Source organism: Zootermopsis nevadensis, unplaced genomic scaffold (assembly GCF_977971745.1).
Source record: "Zootermopsis nevadensis isolate Lab colony 2312 unplaced genomic scaffold, Znev_1.0 Znev_ptg000064l, whole genome shotgun sequence".
Lineage (NCBI taxonomy): Eukaryota > Metazoa > Arthropoda > Insecta > Blattodea > Termopsidae > Zootermopsis > Zootermopsis nevadensis.
The window spans coordinates 1,287,578-1,312,843 of record NW_028259195.1 but is presented as its reverse complement, the minus strand read 5'-3'; positions in this window follow the sequence as shown (position 1 = coordinate 1,312,843).

The window sequence follows — 25,266 nt, the reverse complement described above, 5'->3', positions numbered from 1 at the left end:
GAAGTTGACATATACGTTCCCTCAAAGCGACATAAGGTTTGTCTCTCAGATTCCTACAGATCGGGAGATATTTGCCTTTTAAAATTTGACTTTCGAATAATCTCGAAAAATTGAAATGTCTCTATCCTCCAAACCCTTGGACATACATTGACGTGACTCTGACATGAAGTTGACATATGCGTTCCCTCAAAGTGACATAAGGGTTGTCTCTCAGATTCTACAGATCGGGAGATATTTGCCTTTAAAAAATTGACTTTGGAATAATGTCGAAAAATTCAAATGTGTCTAGCCTACAAACCCTTGGACCTACATTGACGTGACTCTGACACGACGTTGACATATGCGTTCCCTCAAAGTGACATACGTTTTGTCTCTCAGATTCCTACAGATCGGGAGATATTTGCCTTTTAAAAATTGACTTTCGATTAATCTCTAAAAATTTAAATGTCTCTATCCTCCAAACCCTTGGACATACATTGACGTGACTCTGATAGGATGTTGACATATACGTTCCCTCAAAGTGACATAAGGTTTATCTCTCAGATCCCTACAGATCGGGAGATATTTGCCTTTAAAAATTGACTTTCGAATAATCTCTAAAAATTTAAATGTCTCTATCCTCCAAACCCTTGGACATACATTGACGTGACTCTGACAGGAAGTTGACATATATGATCCCTCAAAGTGACATAAGTTTTGTATCTCAGATTCATACAGATCGGGAGATATTTGCAATTTAAAAATTGACTTTCGAATAATCTCTAAAAATTTAAATGTCTCTATCCTCCAAACCCTTGCACATACATTGACGTGACTCTGACAGGACGTTGACATATACGTTCCCTCAAAGTGACATAAGGTTTGTCTCTCAGATTCCTACAGATCGGGAGATATTTGCCTATTAATAATTGACTTTCGAATAATCTGTAAAAATTTAAATGTCTCTATCATCCAAACCCTTGGCCATACATTGACGTGACTATGACATGAAGTTGACATTTGCGTTCCCTCAAAGTTACATAACGTTTGTCTCTCAGATGCCTAGAGATCGGGAGATATTTGTCTTTTAAAAATTGACTTTCGAATAATCTCGAAAAATTCAAATGTCTCTATCCTGCAAACCTTTGGACATACATTGACGAGACTCTGACATGAAGTTGACATATACGTTCCCTCAAAGTGACATAAGGTTTGTCTCTCAGATGCCTACAGATCGGGAGATATTTGCCTTTTTAAAAATTGACTTTCGAATAATCTCTAAAAATTTAAATGTCTCTATCCTCCAAACCCTTGGACATACATTGACGTGACTCTGACAGGAATTTGACATATACGTTCCCTCAAAGTGACATAAGTTTTGTCTCTCAGATTCCTACAGATCGGGAGATATTTGCCCTTTAAAAATTGACTTTCGAATAATATCTAAAAATTTAAATGTCTCTATCCTCCATACCCTTGGACATACATTGAAGTGACTCTGACAGGAAGTTGCCATGCACGTTCCCTCAAAGTGACATAAGTTTTGTCTCTCAGATTCCTACAGATCCGGAGATATTTGCCTTTAAAAATTTACTTTCGAATAATCTCTAAAAATTTAAATGTCTCTATCCTCCAAACCCTTGGACATTCATTGACGTGACTCTGACAGGAATTTGACATATACGTTCGCTCAAAGTGACATAAGTTTTGTCTCTCAGATTCCTACAGATCCGGAGATATTTGCCTTTAAAAATTGACTTTCGAATAATCTCGAAAAATTTAAATGTCTCTATCCTCCAAACCCTTGGACTTACATTGACGTGTCTATGACATGAAGTTGACATGTACGTTCCCTCAAAGTGACATAAGGTTTGTCTCTCAGATTCCTACAGAACGGGAGATATTTGCCTTTTAAAAATTGACTTTCGAATAATGTCGAAAAATTCAAATGTCTCTATCCTCCAAACCCTTGGACCTACATTGACGTAACTCTGACAGGACGTTGACATATACGTTCCCTCAAAGTGACATACGTTTTGTTTCGCAGATTCCTACAGATCGGGAGATATTTGCCTTTTAAAAATTGACTTTCGAATAATCTCTAAAAATTTGAATGTCTCTATCCTCCAAACCCTTGGACATACATTGACGTGACTCTGACATGAAGTTGACATATGCGTTCCCTCAAAGTGGCATAAGGGTTGTCTCTCAGATTCCTACAGATCGGGAGATATTTGCCTTTTAAAAATTGACTTTCGAATAATCTCTAAAAATTTGAATGTCTCTATCCTCCAAACCCTTGGACATACATTAACGTGACTCTGACATGAAGTTGACATATGCGTTCCCTCAAAGTGACATAAGGGTTGTCTCTCAGATTCCTACAGATCGGGAGATATTTGCCTTTTAAAAATTGACTTTCGAATAATCTCTAAAAATTTAAATGTCTCTATCCTCCAAACCCTTGGACATACATTTACGTGTCTTTGACAGGACGTTGACATATACGTTCCCTCAAAGTGACAAAAGGTTTGTCTCTCAGATTTCTACAGATCGGGAGATATTTGCCTATTAATAATTGACTTTCGAATAATCTCTAAAAATTTAAATGTCTCTATCCTCCAAACCCTTGGCCATACATTGACTTGACTATGACATGAAGTTAACATTTGCGTTCCCTCAAAGTTAAATAAGGCTTGTCTCTCAGATGCCTACAGATCGTGAGATATTTGCCTTTTAAAAATTGACTTTCGAATAATCTCGAAAAATTCAAATGTCTCTATCCTCCAAACCCTTGGACATACGTTGACGTGACTCTGACAGGAAGTTGATATATTCGTTCCCTCAAAGTGGCATAAGGTTTGTCTCTCAGATTCCTACAGATCGGGAGATATTTGCCTTTTAAAAATTGACTTTCGAATAATCTCGAAAATTTTAAATGTCTCTATCCTCCAAACCCTTGGACATACATTGACGTGACTTTGACATGAAGTTGACATATGCGTTCCCTCAAAGTGACATAAGGGTTGTCTCTCAGATTCTACAGATCGGGAGATATTTGCCTTTAAAAAATTGACTTTGGAATAATGTCGAAAAATTCAAATGTCTCTAGCCTACAAACCCTTGGACCTACATTGACGTGACTCTGACACGACGTTGACATATGCGTTCGCTCAAAGTGACATACGTTTTGTCTCTCAGATTCCTACAGATCTGGAGATATTTGCCTTTTAAAAATTGACTTTCGATTAATCTCTAAAAATTTAAATGTCTCTATCCTCCAAACCCTTGGACATACATTGACGTGACTCTGATAGGACGTTGACATATACGTTCCCTCAAAGTGACATAAGTTTTGTCTCTGATTCCTAAAGATCGGGAGATATTTGCCTTTAAAAATTGACTTTTGAATAATCTCGAAAAATTAAAATGTCTCTATCCAAACCCTTGGACATACTTTGACGTGACTCTGACATGAAGTTGACATATGCGTTCCCTCAAAGTGACATAAGGTTTGTCTCTGAGATTCCAACAGATCTGGAGATATTTTCCTTTTCACAAATAGACTTTCGAATAATCTCGAAAAATTAAAATGTCTGTATCCTCCAAACCCTAGGACATACATTGACGTGACACTGACATGACGTTTACATATACGTTCCCTCAAAGTGACATAAGTTTTGTCTCTCAGGTTCCTACAGACCGGGAGATATTTGAATCTTAAAAATTGACTTTCGAATAATCTCTAAAAAGTTAAATGTCTCTATCCTCGAAACCCTTTTACATACATTGACGTCACTGCGACATGAAGTTGACATATACATTCCCTCAAAGCGGCATAAGTTTTGTATCTCAGATTCCTACAGATCGGGAGATATTTGCCTTTTAAAAATTGACTTTCGAATAATCTATAAAAATTTAAATGTCTCTATCCTCCAAACCCTTAAACATACATTGACGTGACTCTGACAGGAATTTGACATATACGTTCCCTCACAGTTGTATAAGTTTTGTCTCTCAGATTCCTACAGATCGGGAGATATTTGCCTTTTAAAAATTGACTTTCGAATAATCTCTAAAAATTTGAATGTCTCTATCCTCCAAACCCTTGGACATACATTGACGTCACTGCGACATGAAGTTGACATATACATTCCCTCAAAGCGGCATAAGTTTTGTATCTCAGATTCCTACAGATCGGGAGATATTTGCCCTTTAAAAATTGACTTTCGAATAATATCTAAAAATTTAAATGTCTCTATCCTCCATACCCTTGGACATACATTGAAGTGACTCTGACAGGAAGTTGCCATGCACGTTCCCTCAAAGTGACATAAGTTTTGTCTCTCAGATTCCTACAGATCCGGAGATATTTGCCTTTAAAAATTTACTTTCGAATAATCTCTAAAAATTTAAATGTCTCTATCCTCCAAACCCTTGGACATTCATTGACGTGACTCTGACAGGAATTTGACATATACGTTCGCTCAAAGTGACATAAGTTTTGTCTCTCAGATTCCTACAGATCCGGAGATATTTGCCTTTAAAAATTGACTTTCGAATAATCTCGAAAAATTTAAATGTTTCTATCCTCCAAACCCTTGGACTTACATTGACGTGTCTATGACATGAAGTTGACATGTACGTTCCCTCAAAGTGACATAAGGTTTGTCTCTCAGATTCCTACAGAACGGGAGATATTTGCCTTTTAAAAATTGACTTTCGAATAATGTCGAAAAATTCAAATGTCTCTATCCTCCAAACCCTTGGACCTACATTGACGTAACTCTGACAGGACGTTGACATATACGTTCCCTCAAAGTGACATACGTTTTGTTTCGCAGATTCCTACAGATCGGGAGATATTTGCCTTTTAAAAATTGACTTTCGAATAATCTCTAAAAATTTGAATGTCTCTATCCTCCAAACCCTTGGACATACATTGACGTGACTCTGACATGAAGTTGACATATGCGTTCCCTCAAAGTGGCATAAGGGTTGTCTCTCAGATTCCTACAGATCGGGAGATATTTGCCTTTTAAAAATTGACTTTCGAATAATCTATAAAAATTTAAATGTCTCTATCCTCCAAACCCTTAAACATACATTGACGTGACTCTGACAGGAATTTGACATATACGTTCCCTCACAGTTGTATAAGTTTTGTCTCTCAGATTCCTACAGATCGGGAGATATTTGCCTTTTAAAAATTGACTTTCGAATAATCTCTAAAAATTTGAATGTCTCTATCCTCCAAACCCTTGGACATACATTGACGTGACTCTGACAGGAAGTTGACATATACGATCCCTCAAAGTGACATAAGTTTTGTCTCTCAGATTCCTACAGATCGGGAGATATTTGCCCTTTAAAAATTGACTTTCGAATAATCTCGAAAAATTTAAATGTCTCTATCCTCCAAACCCTTGGACATACATTGACGTGACTCTGACATGAAGTTCACATATGCGTTCCCTCAAAGTGACATAAGGGTTGTCTCTCAGATTCCTACAGATCGGGAAATATTTGGCTTTTAAAAATTGACTTTTGAATAATCTCGAAACATTTAAATGTCTCTATCCTCCAAAACCTTGGACATACATTGACGTGTCTATGACATGATGTTGACATGTACGTTCCCTCAAAGTGACTTAAGGTTTGTCTCTCAGATTCCTACAGAACGGGAGATATTTGCCTTTTAAAAATTGACTTTCGAATAATGTCGAAAAATTCAAATATATCTATCCTCCAAACCCTTGGACCTACATTGACGTGACTCTGACAGGACGTTGACATATGCGTTCCCTCAAAGTGACATACGTTTTGTTTCGCAGATTCCTACAGATCGGGAGATATTTGCCTTTTAAAAATTGACTTTCGATTAATCTCTAATAATTTAAATGTATCTATCCTCCAAACCCTTGGACATACATTGACGTGACTCTGACAGGACGTTGACATGTTCGTTCCCTCAAAGTGACATAAAGTTTGTATCTCAGATCCCTACAGATCGGGAGATATTTGCCTTTTAAAAATTGACATTCGAATAATCTCTAAAAATTTGAATGTCTCTATCCTCCAAACCCTTGGACATACATTAACGTGACTCTGACATGAAGTTGACATATGCGTTCCCTCAAAGTGACATAAGGGTTGTCTCTCAGATTCCTACAGATCGGGAGATATTTGCCTTTTAAAAATTGACTTGCGAATAATCTCTAAAAATTTAAATGTCTCTATCCTCCAAACCCTTGGACATACACTTACGTGTCTATGACAGGACGTTGACATATACGTTCCCTCAAAGTGACATAAGGTTTGTCTCTCAGATTCCTACAGATCGGGAGATTTTTGCCTATTAATAATTGACTTTCGAATAATCTCTAAAAATTTAAATGTCTCTTTCCTCCAAACCCTTGGACATACATTGACGTGACTCTGACAGAACGTTGACATATACGTTCCCTCAAAGTGACAAAAGGTTTGTCTCTCAGATTTCTACAGATCGGGAGATATTTGCCTATTAATAATTGACATTCGAATAATCTCTAAAAATTTAAATGTCTCTATAATCCAAACCCTTGGCCATACATTGACGTGACTATGACATGAAGTTAACATTTGCGTTCCCTCAAAGTTTAATAAGGCTTGTCTCTCAGATGCCTACAGATCGGGAGATATTTGCCTTTTAAAAATTGACTTTCGAATAATCTCGAAAAATTCAAATGTCTCTATCCTCCAAACCTTTGGACATACATTGACGAGACTCTGATATGAAGTTGACATATACGTTCCCTCAAAGCGACATAAGGTTAGTCTCACAGATTCCTACATATCGGGAGATATTTGCCTTTTCAAAAATCGACTTTCGAATAATCTCGAAAAATTGAAATGTCTCTATCCTCCAAACCCTTGGACATACATTGACGTGACTGTGACATGAAGTTGACATATGCGTTCCCTCAAAGTGACATAAGGGTTGTCTCTCAGATTCTACAGATCGGGAGATATTTGCCTTTAAAATATTGACTTTGGAATAATGTCGAAAAATTCAAATGTCTCTAGCCTACAAACCCTTGGACCTACATTGACAAGACTCTGACACGACGTTGACATATGCGTTCCCTCAAAGTGACATACGTTTTGTCTCTCAGATTCCTACAGATCGGGAGATATTTGCCTTTTAAAAATTGACTTTCGATTAATCTCTAAAAATTTAAATGTCTCTATCCTCCAAACCCTTGGACATACATTGACGTGACTCTGATAGGATGTTGACATATACGTTCCCTCAATGTGACATCAGGTTTATCTCTCAGATCGATACAGATCGGGAGATATTTGCCTTTAAAAATTGACTTTCGAATAATCTCTAAAAATTTAAATGTCTCTATCCTCCAAACCCTTGGACATACATTGACGTGACTCTGACAGGAAGTTGACATATACGATCCCTCAAAGTGACATAAGTTTTGTATCTCAGATTCATACAGATCGGGAGATATTTGCAATTTAAAAATTGACTTTCGAATAATCTCTAAAAATTTAAATGTCTCTATCCTCCAAACCCTTGCACATACATTGACATGACTCTGACAGGAAATTTACATATACGTTCCCTCAAAGTGACATAAGTTTTGTCTCTCAGATTCCTACAGATCGGGAGATATTTGCCTTTAAAGAATTGACTTTCGAATAATCTCGAAAAATTTAAATGTCTCTATCCTCCAAACCCTTGGACATACATTCACGTGACTCTGACAGGACGTTGACATATACGTTCCCTCAAAGTGACATAAGGTTTGTCTCTCAGATTCCTACAGATCGGGAGATATTTGCCTATTAATAATTGACTTTCGAATAATCTGTAAAAATTTAAATGTCTCTATCATCCAAACCCTTGGCCATACATTGACGTGACTATGACATGAAGTTGACATTTGCGTTCCCTCAAAGTTACAAAACGTTTGTCTCTCAGATGCCTAGAGATCGGGAGATATTTGTCTTTTAAAAATTGACTTTCGAATAATCTCGAAAAATTCAAATGTCTCTATCCTGCAAACCTTTGGACATACATTGACGAGACTCTGACATGAAGTTGACATATACGTTCCCTCAAAGTGACATAAGGTTTGTCTCTCAGATGCCTACAGATCGGGAGATATTTGCCTTTTTAAAAATTGACTTTCGAATAATCTCTAAAAATTTAAATGTCTCTATCCTCCAAACCCTTGGACATACATTGACGTGACTCTGACAGGAATTTGACATATACGTTCCCTCAAAGTGACATAAGTTTTGTCTCTCAGATTCCTACAGATCGGGAGATATTTGCCCTTCAAAAATTGACTTTCGAATAATCTCTAAAAATTTAAATGTCTCTATCCTCCATACCCTTGGACATACATTGAAGTGACTCTGACAGGAAGTTGCCATACACGTTCCCTCAAAGTGACATAAGTTTTGTCTCTCAGATTCCTACAGATCCGGAGATATTTGCCTTTAAAAATTGACTTTCGAATAATCTCTAAAAATTTAAATGTCTCTATCCTCCAAACCCTTGGACATACATTGACGTGACTCTGACAGGAATTTGACATATACGTTCCCTCAAAGTGACATAAGTTTTGTCTCTCAGATTCCTACAGATCGGGAGATATTTGCCCTTTAAAAATTGACTTTCGAATAATCTCTAAAAATTTAAATGTCTCTATCCTCCATACCCTTGGACATACATTGAAGTGACTCTGACAGGAAGTTGCCATGTACGTTCCCTCATAGTGACATAAGTTTTGTCTCTCAGATTCCTACAGATCCGGAGATATTTGCCTTTAAAAATTGACTTTCGAATAATCTCGAAAAATTTAAATGTCTCTATCCTCCAAACCCTTGGACATACATTGACGTGACTCTGACATGAAGTTCACATATGCGTTCCCTCAAAGTGACATAAGGGTTGTCTCTCAGATTCCTACAGATCGGGAGATATTTGGCTTTTAAAAATTGACTTTCGAATAATCTCGAAACATTTAAATGTCTCTATCCTCCAAACCCTTGGACATACATTGACGTGTCTATGACATGAAGTTGACATATACGTTCCCTCAATGTGACATCAGGTTTATCTCTCAGATCGATACAGATCGGGAGATATTTGCCTTTAAAAATTGACTTTCGAATAATCTCTAAAAATTTAAATGTCTCTATCCTCCAAACCCTTGGACATACATTGACGTGACTCTGACAGGAAGTTGACATATACGATCCCTCAAAGTGACATAAGTTTTGTATCTCAGATTCATACAGATCGGGAGATATTTGCAATTTAAAAATTGACTTTCGAATAATCTCTAAAAATTTAAATGTCTCTATCCTCCAAACCCTTGCACATACATTGACATGACTCTGACAGGAAATTTACATATACGTTCCCTCAAAGTGACATAAGTTTTGTCTCTCAGATTCCTACAGATCGGGAGATATTTGCCTTTAAAGAATTGACTTTCGAATAATCTCGAAAAATTTAAATGTCTCTATCCTCCAAACCCTTGGACATACATTCACGTGACTCTGACAGGACGTTGACATATACGTTCCCTCAAAGTGACATAAGGTTTGTCTCTCAGATTCCTACAGATCAGGAGATATTTGCCTATTAATAATTGACTTTCGAATAATCTGTAAAAATTTAAATGTCTCTATCATCCAAACCCTTGGCCATACATTGACGTGACTATGACATGAAGTTGACATTTGCGTTCCCTCAAAGTTACAAAACGTTTGTCTCTCAGATGCCTAGAGATCGGGAGATATTTGTCTTTTAAAAATTGACTTTCGAATAATCTCGAAAAATTCAAATGTCTCTATCCTGCAAACCTTTGGACATACATTGACGAGACTCTGACATGAAGTTGACATATACGTTCCCTCAAAGTGACATAAGGTTTGTCTCTCAGATGCCTACAGATCGGGAGATATTTGCCTTTTTAAAAATTGACTTTCGAATAATCTCTAAAAATTTAAATGTCTCTATCCTCCAAACCCTTGGACATACATTGACGTGACTCTGACAGGAATTTGACATATACGTTCCCTCAAAGTGACATAAGTTTTGTCTCTCAGATTCCTACAGATCGGGAGATATTTGCCCTTCAAAAATTGACTTTCGAATAATCTCTAAAAATTTAAATGTCTCTATCCTCCATACCCTTGGACATACATTGAAGTGACTCTGACAGGAAGTTGCCATACACGTTCCCTCAAAGTGACATAAGTTTTGTCTCTCAGATTCCTACAGATCCGGAGATATTTGCCTTTAAAAATTGACTTTCGAATAATCTCTAAAAATTTAAATGTCTCTATCCTCCAAACCCTTGGACATACATTGACGTGACTCTGACAGGAATTTGACATATACGTTCCCTCAAAGTGACATAAGTTTTGTCTCTCAGATTCCTACAGATCGGGAGATATTTGCCCTTTAAAAATTGACTTTCGAATAATCTCTAAAAATTTAAATGTCTCTATCCTCCATACCCTTGGACATACATTGAAGTGACTCTGACAGGAAGTTGCCATGTACGTTCCCTCATAGTGACATAAGTTTTGTCTCTCAGATTCCTACAGATCCGGAGATATTTGCCTTTAAAAATTGACTTTCGAATAATCTCGAAAAATTTAAATGTCTCTATCCTCCAAACCCTTGGACATACATTGACGTGACTCTGACATGAAGTTCACATATGCGTTCCCTCAAAGTGACATAAGGGTTGTCTCTCAGATTCCTACAGATCGGGAGATATTTGGCTTTTAAAAATTGACTTTCGAATAATCTCGAAACATTTAAATGTCTCTATCCTCCAAACCCTTGGACATACATTGACGTGTCTATGACATGAAGTTGACATGTACGTTCCCACAAAGTGACATAAGGTTTGTCTCTCAGATTCCTACAGAACGGGAGATATTTGCCTTTTAAAAATTGACTTTCGAATAATGTCGAAAAATTCAAATGTCTCTATCCTCCAAACCCTTGGACCTACATTGACGTAACTCTGACAGGACGTTGACATATATGTTCCCTCAAAGTGACATACGTTTTGTTTCGCAGATTCCTACAGATCGGGAGATATTTGCCTTTTAAAAATTGACTTTCGAATAATCTCTAAAAATTTGAATGTCTCTATCCTCCAAACCCTTGGACATACATTGACGTGACTCTGACATGAAGTTGACATATGCGTTCCCTCAAAGTGGCATAAGGGTTGTCTCTCAGATTCCTACAGATCGGGAGATATTTGCCTTTTAAAAATTGACTTTCGAATAATCTCTAAAAATTTGAATGTCTCTATCCTCCAAACCCTTGGACATACATTGACGTGACTCTGACATGAAGTTGACATATGCGTTCCCTCAAAGTGACATAAGGGTTGTCTCTCAGATTCCTACAGATCGGGAGATATTTGCCTTTTAAAAATTGACTTTCGAATAATCTCTAAAAATTTAAATGTCTCTATCCTCCAAACCCTTGGACATACATTTACGTGTCTTTGACAGGACGTTGACATATACGTTCCCTCAAAGTGACAAAAGGTTTGTCTCTCAGATTTCTACAGATCGGGAGATATTTGCCTATTAATAATTGACTTTCGAATAATCTATAAAAATTTAAATGTCTCTATCCTCCAAACCCTTGGCCATACATTGACGTGACTATGACATGAAGTTAACATTTGCGTTCCCTCAAAGTTAAATAAGGCTTGTCTCTCAGATGCCTACAGATCGGGAGATATTTGCCTTTTAAAAATTGACTTTCGAATAATCTCGAAAAATTCAAATGTCTCTATCCTCCAAACCTTTGGACATACATTGACGAGACTCTGATATGAAGTTGACATATACGTTCCCTCAAAACGACATAAGGTTAGTCTCACAGATTCCTACATATCGGGAGATATTTGCCTTTTAAAAATTGACTTTCGAATAATCTCGAAAATTTTAAATGTCTCTATCCTCCAAACCCTTGGACATACATTGACGTGACTTTGACATGAAGTTGACATATGCGTTCCCTCAAAGTGACATAAGGGTTGTCTCTCAGATTCTACAGATCGGGAGATATTTGCCTTTAAAAAATTGACTTTCGATTAATTTCTAAAAATTTAAATGTCTCTATCCTCCAAACCCTTGGACATACATTGACGTGACTCTGATAGGACGTTGACATATACGTTCCCTCAAAGTGACATAAGTTTTGTCTCTGATTCCTAAAGATCGGGAGATATTTGTCTTTAAAAATTGACTTTTGAATAATCTCGAAAAATTAAAATGTCTCTATCCAAACCCTTGGACATACATTGACGTGACTCTGACATGAAGTTGACATATGCGTTCCCTCAAAGTGACATAAGGTTTGTCTCTGAGATTCCAACAGATCTGGAGATATTTTCCTTTTCACAAATTGACTTTCGAATAATCTCGAAAAATTAAAATGTCTGTATCCTCCAAACCCTAGGACATACATTGACGTGACACTGACAGGACGTTTACATATACGTTCCCTCAAAGTGACATAAGTTTTGTCTCTCAGGTTCCTACAGACCGGGAGATATTTGAATCTTAAAAATTGACTTTCGAATAATCTCTAAAAAGTTAAATGTCTCTATCCTCGAAACCCTTTTACATACATTGACGTCACTGCGACATGAAGTTGGCATATACATTCCCTCAAAGCGGCATAAGTTTTGTATCTCAGATTCCTACAGATCGGGAGATATTTGCCTTTTAAAAATTGACTTTCGAATAATCTATAAAAATTTAAATGTCTCTATCCTCCAAACCCTTAAACATACATTGACGTGACTCTGACAGGAATTTGACATATACGTTCCCTCACAGTTATATAAGTTTTGTCTCTCAGATTCCTACAGATCGGGAGATATTTGCCTTTTAAAAATTGACTTTCGAATAATCTCTAAAAATTTGAATGTCTCTATCCTCCAAACCCTTGGACATACATTGACGTGACTCTGACAGGAAGTTGACATATACGATCCCTCAAAGTGACATAAGTTTTGTCTCTCAGATTCCTACAGATCGGGAGATATTTGCCCTTTAAAAATTGACTTTCGAATAATCTCGAAAAATTTAAATGTCTCTATCCTCCAAACCCTTGGACATACATTGACGTGACTCTGACATGAAGTTCACATATGCGTTCCCTCAAAGTGACATAAGGGTTGTCTCTCAGATTCCTACAGATGGGGAAATATTTGGCTTTTAAAAATTGACTTTTGAATAATCTCGAAACATTTAAATGTCTCTATCCTCCAAACCCTTGGACATACATTGACGTGTCTATGACATGAAGTTGACATGTACGTTCCCTCAAAGTGACTTAAGGTTTGTCTCTCAGATTCCTACAGAACGGGAGATATTTGCCTTTTAAAAATTGACTTTCGAATAATGTCGAAAAATTCAAATATCTCTATCCTCCAAACCCTTGGACCTACATTGACGTGACTCTGACAGGACGTTGACATATGCGTTCCCTCAAAGTGACATACGTTTTGTTTCGCAGATTCCTACAGATCGGGAGATATTTGCCTTTTAAAAATTGACTTTCGATTAATCTCTAAAAATTTAAATGTATCTATCCTCCAAACCCTTGGACATACATTGACGTGACTCTGACAGGACGTTGACATGTTCGTTCCCTCAAAGTGACATAAGGTTTGTCTCTCAGATCCCTACAGATCGGGAGATATTTGCCTTTTAAAAATTGACTTGCGAATAATCTCTAGAAATTTAAATGTCTCTATCCTCCAAACCCTTGGACATACATTTACGTGTCTATGACAGGACGTTGACATATACGTTCCCTCAAAGTGACGTAAGGTTTGTCTCTCAGATTCCTACAGATCGGGAGATATTTGCCTATTAATAATTGACTTTCGAATAATCTCTAAAAATTTAAATGTCTCTTTCCTCCAAACCCTTGGACATACATTGACGTGACTCTGACATGAAGTTGACATATGCGTTCCCTCAAAGTGACAAAAGGTTTGTCTCTCAGATTTCTACAGATCGGGAGATATTTGCCTATTAATAATTGACATTCGAATAATCTCTAAAAATTTAAATGTCTCTATCCTCCAAACCCTTGGCCATACATTGACGTGACTATGACATGAAGTTAACATTTGCGTTCCCTCAAAGTTTAATAAGGCTTGTCTCTCAGATGCCTACAGATCGGGAGATATTTGCCTTTTAAAAATTGACTTTCGAATAATCTCGAAAAATTCAAATGTCTCTATCCTCCAAACCTTTGGACATACATTGACGAGACTCTGATATGAAGTTGACATATACGTTCCCTCAAAGCGACATAAGGTTAGTCTCACAGATTCCTACATATCGGGAGATATTTGCCTTTTAAAAATTGACTTTCGAATAATCTCGTAAAATTAAAATGTCTCTATCCTCCAAACCCTTGGACATACGTTGACGTGACTCTGACAGGAAGTTGATATATACGTTCCCTCAAGGTGACATAAGGTTTGTCTCTCAGATTCCTACAGATCCGGAGATATTTGCCTTTTAAAAATTGACTTTCGAATAATCTCGAAAAATTGAAATGTCTCTATCCTTCAAACCCTTGGACATACATTGACGTGACTGTGACATGAAGTTGACATATGCGTTCCCTCAAAGTGACATAAGGGTTGTCTCTCAGATTCTACAGATCGGGAGATATTTGCCCTTCAAAAATTGACTTTGGAATAATGTCGAAAAATTCAAATGTCTCTAGCCTACAAACCCTTGGACCTACATTGACGTGACTCTGACACGACGTTGACATATGCGTTCCCTCAAAGTGACATACGTTTTGTCTCTCAGATTCCTACAGATCGGGAGATATTTGCCTTTTAAAAATTGACTTTCGATTAATCTCTAAAAATTTAAATGTCTCTATCCTCCAAACCCTTGGACATACATTGACGTGACTCTGATAGGATGTTGACATATTCGTTCCCTCAAAGTGACATAAGGTTTATCTCTCAGATCCCTACAGATCGGGAGATATTTGCCTTTAAAAATTGACTTTCGAATAATCTCTAAAAATTTAAATGTCTCTATCCTCCAAACCCTTAGACATACATTGACGTGACTCTGACAGGAAGTTGACATATATGATCCCTCAAAGTGACATAAGTTTTGTATCTCAGATTCATACAGATCGGGAGATATTTGCAATTTAAAAATTGACTTTCGAATAATCTCTAAAAATTTAAATGTCTCTATCCTCCAAACCCTTGCACATACATTGACATGACTCTGACAGGAAATTTACATATACGTTCCCTCAAAGTGACATAAGTTTTGTCTCTCAGATTCCTACAGATCGGGAGATATTTGCCTTTAAAAAATTGACTTTCGAATAATCTCGATAAATTTAAATGTCTCTATCCTCCAAACCCTTGGACATACATTGACGTAACTCTGACAGGACGTTGACATATACGTTCCCTCAAAGTGACATAAGGTTTGTCTCTCAGGTTCCTACAGATCGGGAGATATTTGCCTATTAATAATTGACTTTCGAATAATCTCTAAAAATTTAAATGTCTCTATCATCCAAACCCTTGGCCATACATTGACGTGACTATGACATGAAGTTGACATATACGTTCCCTCAAAGTGACATAAGGTTTGTCTCTCAGATGCCTACAGATCGGGAGATATTTGCCTTTTTAAAAATTGACTTTCGAATAATCTCTAAAAATTTAAATGTCTCTATCCTCCAAACCCTTGGACATACATTGACGTGACTCTGACAGGAATTTGACATATACGTTCCCTCAAAGTGACATAAGTTTTGTCTCTCAGATTCCTACAGATCCGGAGATATTTGCCTTTAAAAATTGACTTTCGAATAATCTCTAAAAATTTAAATGTCTCTATCCTCCAAAACCTTGGACATACATTGACGTGACTCTGACAGGAATTTGACATATACGATCCCTCAAAGTGACATAAGTTTTGTCTCTCAGATTTCTACAGATCGGGAGATATTTGCCCTTTAAAAATTGACTTTCGAATAATCTCTAAAAATTTAAATGTCTCTATCCTCCATACCCTTGGACATACATTGAAGTGACACTGACAGGAAGTTGCCATATACGTTCCCTCAAAGTGACATAAGTTTTGTCTCTCAGATTCCTACAGATCGGGAGATATTTGCCTTTAAAAAATTGACTTTCGAATAATCTCGATAAATTTAAATGTCTCTATCCTCCAAACCCTTGGACATACATTGACGTAACTCTGACAGGACGTTGACATATACGTTCCCTCAAAGTTACATAACGTTTGTCTCTCAGATGCCTAGAGATCGGGAGATATTTGTCTTTTAAAAATTGACTTTCGAATAATCTCGAAAAATTCAAATGTCTCTATCCTGCAAACCTTTGGACATACATTGACGAGACTCTGACATGAAGTTGACATATACGTTCCCTCAAAGTGACATAAGGTTTGTCTCTCAGATGCCTACAGATCGGGAGATATTTGCCTTTTTAAAAATTGACTTTCGAATAATCTCTAAAAATTTAAATGTCTCTATCCTCCAAACCCTTGGACATACATTGACGTGACTCTGACAGGAATTTGACATATACGTTCCCTCAAAGTGACATAAGTTTTGTCTCTCAGATTCCTACAGATCCGGAGATATTTGCCTTTAAAAATTGACTTTCGAATAATCTCTAAAAATTTAAATGTCTCTATCCTCCAAAACCTTGGACATACATTGACGTGACTCTGACAGGAATTTGACATATACGATCCCTCAAAGTGACATAAGTTTTGTCTCTCAGATTTCTACAGATCGGGAGATATTTGCCCTTTAAAAATTGACTTTCGAATAATCTCTAAAAATTTAAATGTCTCTATCCTCCATACCCTTGGACATACATTGAAGTGACACTGACAGGAAGTTGCCATATACGTTCCCTCAAAGTGACATAAGTTTTGTCTCTCAGATTCCTACAGATCCGGAGATATTTGCCTTTAAAAATTGACTTTCGAATAATCTCGAAAAATTTAAATGTCTCTATCCTCCAAACCCTTGGACATACATTGACGTGACTCTGACATGAAGTTCACATATGCGTTCCCTCAAAGTGACATAAGGGTTGTCTCTCAGATTCCTACAGATCGGGAGATATTTGGCTTTTAAAAATTGACTTTCGAATAATCACGAAACATTTAAATGTCTCTATCCTCCAAACCCTTGGACATACATTGACGTGTCTATGACATGAAGTTGACATGTACGTTCCCTCAAAGTGACATAAGGTTTGTCTCTCAGATTCCTACAGAACGGGAGATATTTGCCTTTTAAAAATTGACTTTCGAATAATGTCGAAAAATTCAAATGTCTCTATCCTCCAAACCCTTGGACCTACATTGACGTAACTCTGACAGGACGTTGACATATACGTTCCCTCAAAGTGACATACGTTTTGTTTCGCAGATTCCTACAGATCGGGAGATATTTGCCTTTTAAAAATTGACTTTCGAATAATCTCTAAAAATTTGAATGTCTCTATCCTCCAAACCCTTGGACATAAATTGACGTGACTCTGACATGAAGTTGACAGATGCGTTCCCTCAAAGTGGCATAAGGGTTGTCTCTCAGATTCCTACAGATCGGGAGATATTTGCCTTTTAAAAATTGACTTTCGAATAATCTCTAAAAATTTGAATGTCTCTATCCTCCAAACCCTTGGACATACATTGACGTGACTCTGACATGAAGTTGACATATGCGTTCCCTCAAAGTGACATAAGGGTTGTCTCTCAGATTCCTACAGATCGGGAGATATTTGCCTTTTAAAAATTGACTTTCGAATAATCTCTAAAAATTTAAATGTCTCTATCCTCCAAACCCTTGGACATACATTTACGTGTCTTTGACAGGACGTTGACATATACGTTCCCTCAAAGTGACAAAAGGTTTGTCTCTCAGATTTCTACAGATCGGGAGATATTTGCCTATTAATAATTGACTTTCGAATAATCTCTAAAAATTTAAATGTCTCTATCCTCCAAACCCTTGGCCATACATTGACGTGACTATGACATGAAGTTAACATTTGCGTTCCCTCAAAGTTGAATAAGGCTTGTCTCTCAGATGCCTACAGATCGGGAGATAATTGCCTTTTAAAAATTGACTTTCGAATAATCTCGAAAAATTCAAATGTCTCTATCCTCCAAACCTTTGGACATACATTGACGAGACTCTGATATGAAGTTGACATATACGTTCCCTCAAAACGACATAAGGTTAGTCTCACAGATTCCTACATATCGGGAGATATTTGCCTTTTAAAAATTGACTTTCGGATAATCTCGTAAAATTAAAATGTCTCTATCCTCCAAACCCTTGGACATACGTTGACGTGACTCTGACAGGAAGTTGATATATACGTTCCCTCAAAGTCGAATAAGGTTTGTCTCTCAGATTCCTACAGATCGGGAGATATTTGCCTTTTAAAATTTGACTTTCGAATAATCTCGAAAATTTTAAATATCTCTATCCTCCAAACCCTTGGACATACATTGACGTGACTTTGACATGAAGTTGACATATGCGTTCCCTCAAAGTGACATAAGGGTTGTCTCTCAGATTCTACAGATCGGGAGATATTTGCCTTTAAAAATTGACTTTGGAATAATGTCGAAAAATTCAAATGTCTCTAGCCTACAAACCCTTGGACCTACATTGACGTGACTCTGACACGACGTTGACATATGCGTTCGCTCAAAGTGACATACGATTTGTCTCTCAGATTCTTACAGATCGGGAGATATTTGCCTTTTAAAAATTGACTTTCGAATAATCTCTAAAAATTTAAATGTCTCTATCCTCCAAACCCTTGGACATACATTGACGTGACTCTGATAGGACGTTAACAGATACATTCCCTCAAAGTGACATAAGGTTTATCTCTCAGATCCCTACAGTTCGGGAGATATTTGCCTTTAAAAATTGACTTTCGAATAATCTCTAAAAATTTAAATGTCTCTATCCTCCAAACCCTTGGACATACATTGACGTGACTCTGACAGGAAGTTGACATATATGATCCCTCAAAGTGACATAAGTTTTGTATCTCAGATTCATACAGATCGGGAGATGTTTGCCCTTTAAAAATTGACTTTCGAATAATCTCTAAAAATTTAAATGTCTCTATCCTCCAAACCCTTGGACATACATTGACGTGAGTCTGACAGGAAGTTGACATATACGTTCCCTCAAAGCGACATAAGTTTTGTCTTTCAGATTCCTACAGATCGGGAGATATTTGCCTTTAAAAAATTGACTTTTGAATAATCTCGAAAAATTTAAATGTCTCTATCCAACAAACCCTTGGACATACACTGACAAGACTCTGACATGAAGTTGACATATGCGTTCCCTCAAAGTGAAGTAAGGGTTGTCTCTCAGATTCCTACAGATCGGGAGATATTTGCCTTTTAAAAATTGACTTTCGAATAATCTCTAAAAATTTAAATGTCTCTATCCGCCAACCCCTTGGACATACATTGACGTGTCTATGACATGAAGTTGACATAAACGTTCCCTCAAAGTGACATAAGGTTTGTCTCTCAGATTCCTACAGATCGGGAGATATTTGCCTTTTAATAATTGACTATCGAATAATGTCGAAAAATTCAAATGTTTCTATCCTCCAAACCCTTGGACCTACATTGACGTGACACTGACAGGAAGTTGACATATGCGTTCCCTCAAAGTGACATACGTTTTGTCTCTCAGATTACTACAGATCGGGAGATATTTGCCCTTTTAAAAATTGACTTTCGATTAATCTCTAAAAATTTAAATGTCTCTATCCTCCAAACCCTTGGACATACATTGACGTGACTCTGACAGGACGTTGACATATACGTTCCCTCAAAGTGACATGAGGTTTGTCTCTCAGATTCCTACAGATCGGGATATATTTGCCTATTAATAATTGACTTTCGAATAATCTCTAAAATTTTAAATGTCTCTATCCTCCAAACCCTTGGCCATACATTGACGTGACTATGACATGAAGTTAAAATTTGCGTTCCCTCAAAGTTACATAAGGTTTGTCTCTCAGATTCCTACAGATCGGGAGATATTTGCCCTTTAAAAATTGACTTTCGATTAATCTCTAAAAATTTAAATCTCTCTATCCTCCAAACCCTTGGCCATACATTGACGTGACTCTGACATGAAGTTCACATATGCGTTCCCTCAAAGTGACATTAGGGTTGTCTCTCAGATTCCTACAGATCGGGAGATATTTGGCATTTAAAAATTGACTTTCGAATAATCTCGAAACATTTAAATGTCTCTATCCTCCAAATCGTTGGACATACATTGACGTGTCTATGACATGAAGTTGACATGTACGTTCCCTCAAAGTGACATAAGGTTTGTCTCTCAGATTCCTACAGTTCGGGAGATATTTGCCTTTTAAATTGACTTTCGAATAATGTCGAAAAATTCAAATGTCTCTATCCTCCAAACCCTTGGACCTACATTGACGTGACTCTGACAGGACGTTGACATATGCGTTCCCTCAAAGTGACATACGTTTTGTTTCTCAGATTCCTACAGATCGAGAGATATTTGCCTTTTCAAAATTGACTTTCGATTAATCTCTAAAAATTTAAATGTCTCTATCCTCCAAACCCTTGGACATACATTGACGTGACTCTGACAGGACGTTGACATGTACGTTCCCTCAAAGTGACATAAGGTCTATCTCTCAGATCCCTACAGATCAGGAGATATTTGCCTTCTAATAATTGACTTTCGAATAATCTCTAAAAATTTAAATGTCTCTATCCTCCAAACCCTTGGACATACATTGACGTGACTCTGACATCGAGTTGACATATGCGTTCCCTCAAAGTGACATAAAGGTTGTCTCTCAGATTCCTACAGATCGGGAGATATTTGACTTTAAATATTGACTTTGGAATAATCTCTAAAAATTTAAATGTCTCTATCCTCCAAAACCTTGGACATACATTTACGTGTCTATGACAGGACGTTGACATATACGTTCCCTCAAAGCGACATAAGGTTTGTCTCTGAGATTCCTACAGATCGGGAGATTTTTGCCTATTAATAATTGACTTTCGAATAATCTCTAAAAATTTAAATGTCTCTTTCCTCCAAACCCTTTGACATTCATTGACGTGACTCTGACAGAACGTTGACATATACGTTCCCTCAAAGTGACATAAGGGTTGTCTCTTAGATTCCTACAGATCGGGAGATATTTGCCTTTAAAAATTGACTTTCGAATAATGTCAAAAAATTCAAATGTCTCTATCCTCCAAACCCTTGGACCTACATTGACATGATTCTGACAGGACGTTGACGTATACGTTCCCTCAAAGTGACAAAAGGTTTGTCTCTCAGATTTCTACAGATCGGGAGATATTTGCCTATTAATAATTGACTTTCGAATAATCTCTAAAAATTTAAATGTCTCTATCCTCCAAACCCTTGGCCATACATTGACGTGAATATGACATGAAGTTAACATTTGAGTTCCCTCAAAGTTAAATAAGGTTTGTCTCTCAGATGCCTACAGATCGGGAGATATTTGCCTTTTAAAATTTGACTTTCGAATAATCTCGAAAAATTCAAATGTCTCTATCCTCCAAACCTTTGGACATACATTGACGAGACTCTGATATGAAGTTGACATATACGTTCCCTCAAAGCGACATAAGGTTAGTCTCACAGATTCCTACATATCGGGAGATATTTGCCTTTTAATAATTGACTTTCGAATAATCTCAAAAAATTTAAATGTCTCTATCCTCCAAACCCTTGGACATACATTGACGTGACTTTGACCTGAAGTTGACATATGCGTTCCCTCAAAGTGACATAAGGGTTGTCTCTCAGATTCTACAGATCGGGAGATATTTGCCTTTAAAAAATTGACTTTGGAATAATGTCGAAAAATTCAAATGTCTCTAGCCTACAAACCCTTGGCCATACATTGACGTGAATATGACATGAAGTTAACATTTGAGTTCCCTCAAAGTTAAATAAGGTTTGTCTCTCAGATGCCTACAGATCGGGAGATATTTGCCTTTTAAAATTTGACTTTCGAATAATCTCGAAAAATTCAAATGTCTCTATCCTCCAAACCTTTGGACATACATTGACGAGACTCTGATATGAAGTTGACATATACGTTCCCTCAAAGCGACATAAGGTTAGTCTCACAGATTCCTACATATCGGGAGATATTTGCCTTTTAATAATTGACTTTCGAATAATCTCAAAAAATTTAAATGTCTCTATCCTCCAAACCCTTGGACATACATTGACGTGACTTTGACCTGAAGTTGACATATGCGTTCCCTCAAAGTGACATAAGGGTTGTCTCTCAGATTCTACAGATCGGGAGATATTTGCCTTTAAAAAATTGACTTTGGAATAATGTCGAAAAATTCAAATGTCTCTAGCCTACAAACCCTTGGACCTACATTGACGTGACTCTGACACGACGTTGACAAATGCGGTCCCTCAAAGTGAAATACGTTTTGTCTCTCAGATTCCTAAAGATCGGGAGATATTTGCCTTTTAAAAATTGACTTTCGATTAATCTCTAAAAATTTAAATGTCTCTATCCTCCAAACCCTTAGACCTACTTTGACGTGACTCTGACAGGACGTTGACATATGCGTTCCCTCAAAGTGACATACGTTTTGTCTCTCAGATTCCTACAGATCGGGAGATATTTGCCCTTTTAAAAATTGACTTTCGATTAATCTCTAAAAATTTAAATGTCTCTATCCTCCAAACCCTTGGACATACATTGACGTGACTCTGACAGGAAATTGACATATACGTTCCCTCAAAGTGACATAAGGTTTGTCTCTCAGATTCCTACAGATCGGGAGATATTTGCTTTTAAATAATTGACTTTCGAATAATCTCGAAAAATTTAAATGTCTCTATCCTTCAAACCCTTGGCCATACATTGACGTGACTATGACATGAAGTTGACATTTGCGTTCCCTCAAAGTGACATAAGTTTTGTCTCTCAGATTCCAACAGATCGGGAGATATTTGCCTTTTCACAAATTGACTTTCGAATAATCTCGAAAAATTAAAATGTCTGTATCTTCCAAACCCTATTACATACATTGACGTGACACTGACAGGACGTTTACATATACGTTCCCTCAAAGTGACATAAATTTTGTCTCTCAGATTCCTACAGACCGGGAGATATTTGAAACTTAAAAATTGACTTTCGAATAATCTCTAAAAAGTTAAATGTCTCTATCCTCGAAAACCTTTTACATACATTGACGTCAGTGCGACATGAAGTTGACATATACATTCCCTCAAAGTGGCATAAGTTTTGTATCTCAAATTCCTACAGATCGGGAGATATTTGCCTTTTAAAAATTGACTTTCGAATAATCTCTAAAAATTTAAATGTCTCTATCCTCCAAACCCTTGGACATACCTTGAAGTGACTCTGACAGGAAGTTGCCATATACGTTGCCTCAAAGTGACATAAGTTTTGTCTCTCAGATTCCTACAGATCGGGAGATATTTGCCTTTAAATATTCACTTTCGAATAATCTCGAAAAATTTAAATGTCTCTATTCTCCAAACCCTTGGACATACATTGACGTGACTCTGACATGAAGTTCACATAATGTGTTCCCTCAATGTGACATAAGGGTTGTCTCTCAGATTCCTACAGATCGGGAGATATTTGGCTTTTAAAAATTGACTTTCGAATAATCTCGAAACATTTAAATGTCTCTATCCTCCAAAACCTTGGACATGCATTGACGTGACTCTGACATGAAGTACACATATGCGTTCCCTCAAAGTGACATAAGGGTTGTCTCTCAGATTTATACGGATCGGGAGATATTTGGCTTTTAAAAATTGACTTTCGAATAATCTCGAAACATTTAAATGTCTCTATCCTCCAAACCCTTGGACATACATTGATGTGTCTGTGACATGAAGTTGACATGTACGTTCCCTCAAAGTGACATAAGGTTTGTCTCTCAGATTCCTACAGATCGGGAGATATTTGCCTTTTAAAAATTGAATTTCGAATAATGTCGAAAAATTCAAATGTCTCTATCCTCCAAACCCTTGGACCTACATTGACTGAACTCTGTCAGGACGTTGACATATGCGTTCCCTCAAAGTGACATACGTTTTTTTTTAGATTCCTACAGATCGGGAGATATTTGCCTTTTAAAAATTGACTTTCGATTAATCTCTAAAAATTTAAATGTCTCTATCCTCCAAACCCTTGGACATACATTGACGTGACTCTGACAGGACGTTGACATGTACGTTCCCTCAAAGTGACATCAGGTTTATCTCTCAGATCCCTACAGATCGGGAGATATTTGCCTTTTAAAAATTGACTTTCGAAAAATCTCTAAAAATTTAAATGTCTCTATCCTCCAAACACTTGGACATACATTGACGTGACTCTGACATGAAGTTGACATATGCGTTCCCTCAAAGTGACATAAGGGTTGTCTCTCAGATTCCTACAGATCGGGAGATATTTGCCTTTTAAAAATTGACTTTCGAATAATCTCTAAAAATTTAAATGTCTCTATCCTCCAAACACTTGGACATACATTGACGTGACTCTGACAGGAATTTGACATATACGTTCCCTCACAGTTATATAAGTTTTGTCTCTCAGATTCCTACAGATCGGGAGATATTTGCCTTTTAAAAATTGACTTTAGAATAATCTCTAAAAATTTGAATGTCTCTATCCTCCAAACCCTTGGACATACATTGACGTGACTCAGACAGGAAGTTGACATATACGATCCCTCAAAGTGACATAAGTTTTGTCTCACAGATTCCTACAGATCGGGAGATATTTGCCCTTTAAAAATTGACTTTCGAATAATCTCGAAACATTTAAATGTCTCTATCCTCCAAACTCTTGGACATACATTGACGTGACTCTGACATGAAGTTCACATATGCGTTCACTCAAAGTGACATAAGGGTTGTCTCTCAGATTCCTACAGATCGGGAGATATTTGGCTTTTAAAAATTGACTTTCGAATAATCTCTAAAAATTTAAATGTCTCTATCCTCCAAACCCTTGGACATACATTGACGTGTCTGTGACATGAAGTTGACATGTACGTTCCCTCAAAGTGACATAAGGTTTGTCTTTCAGATTC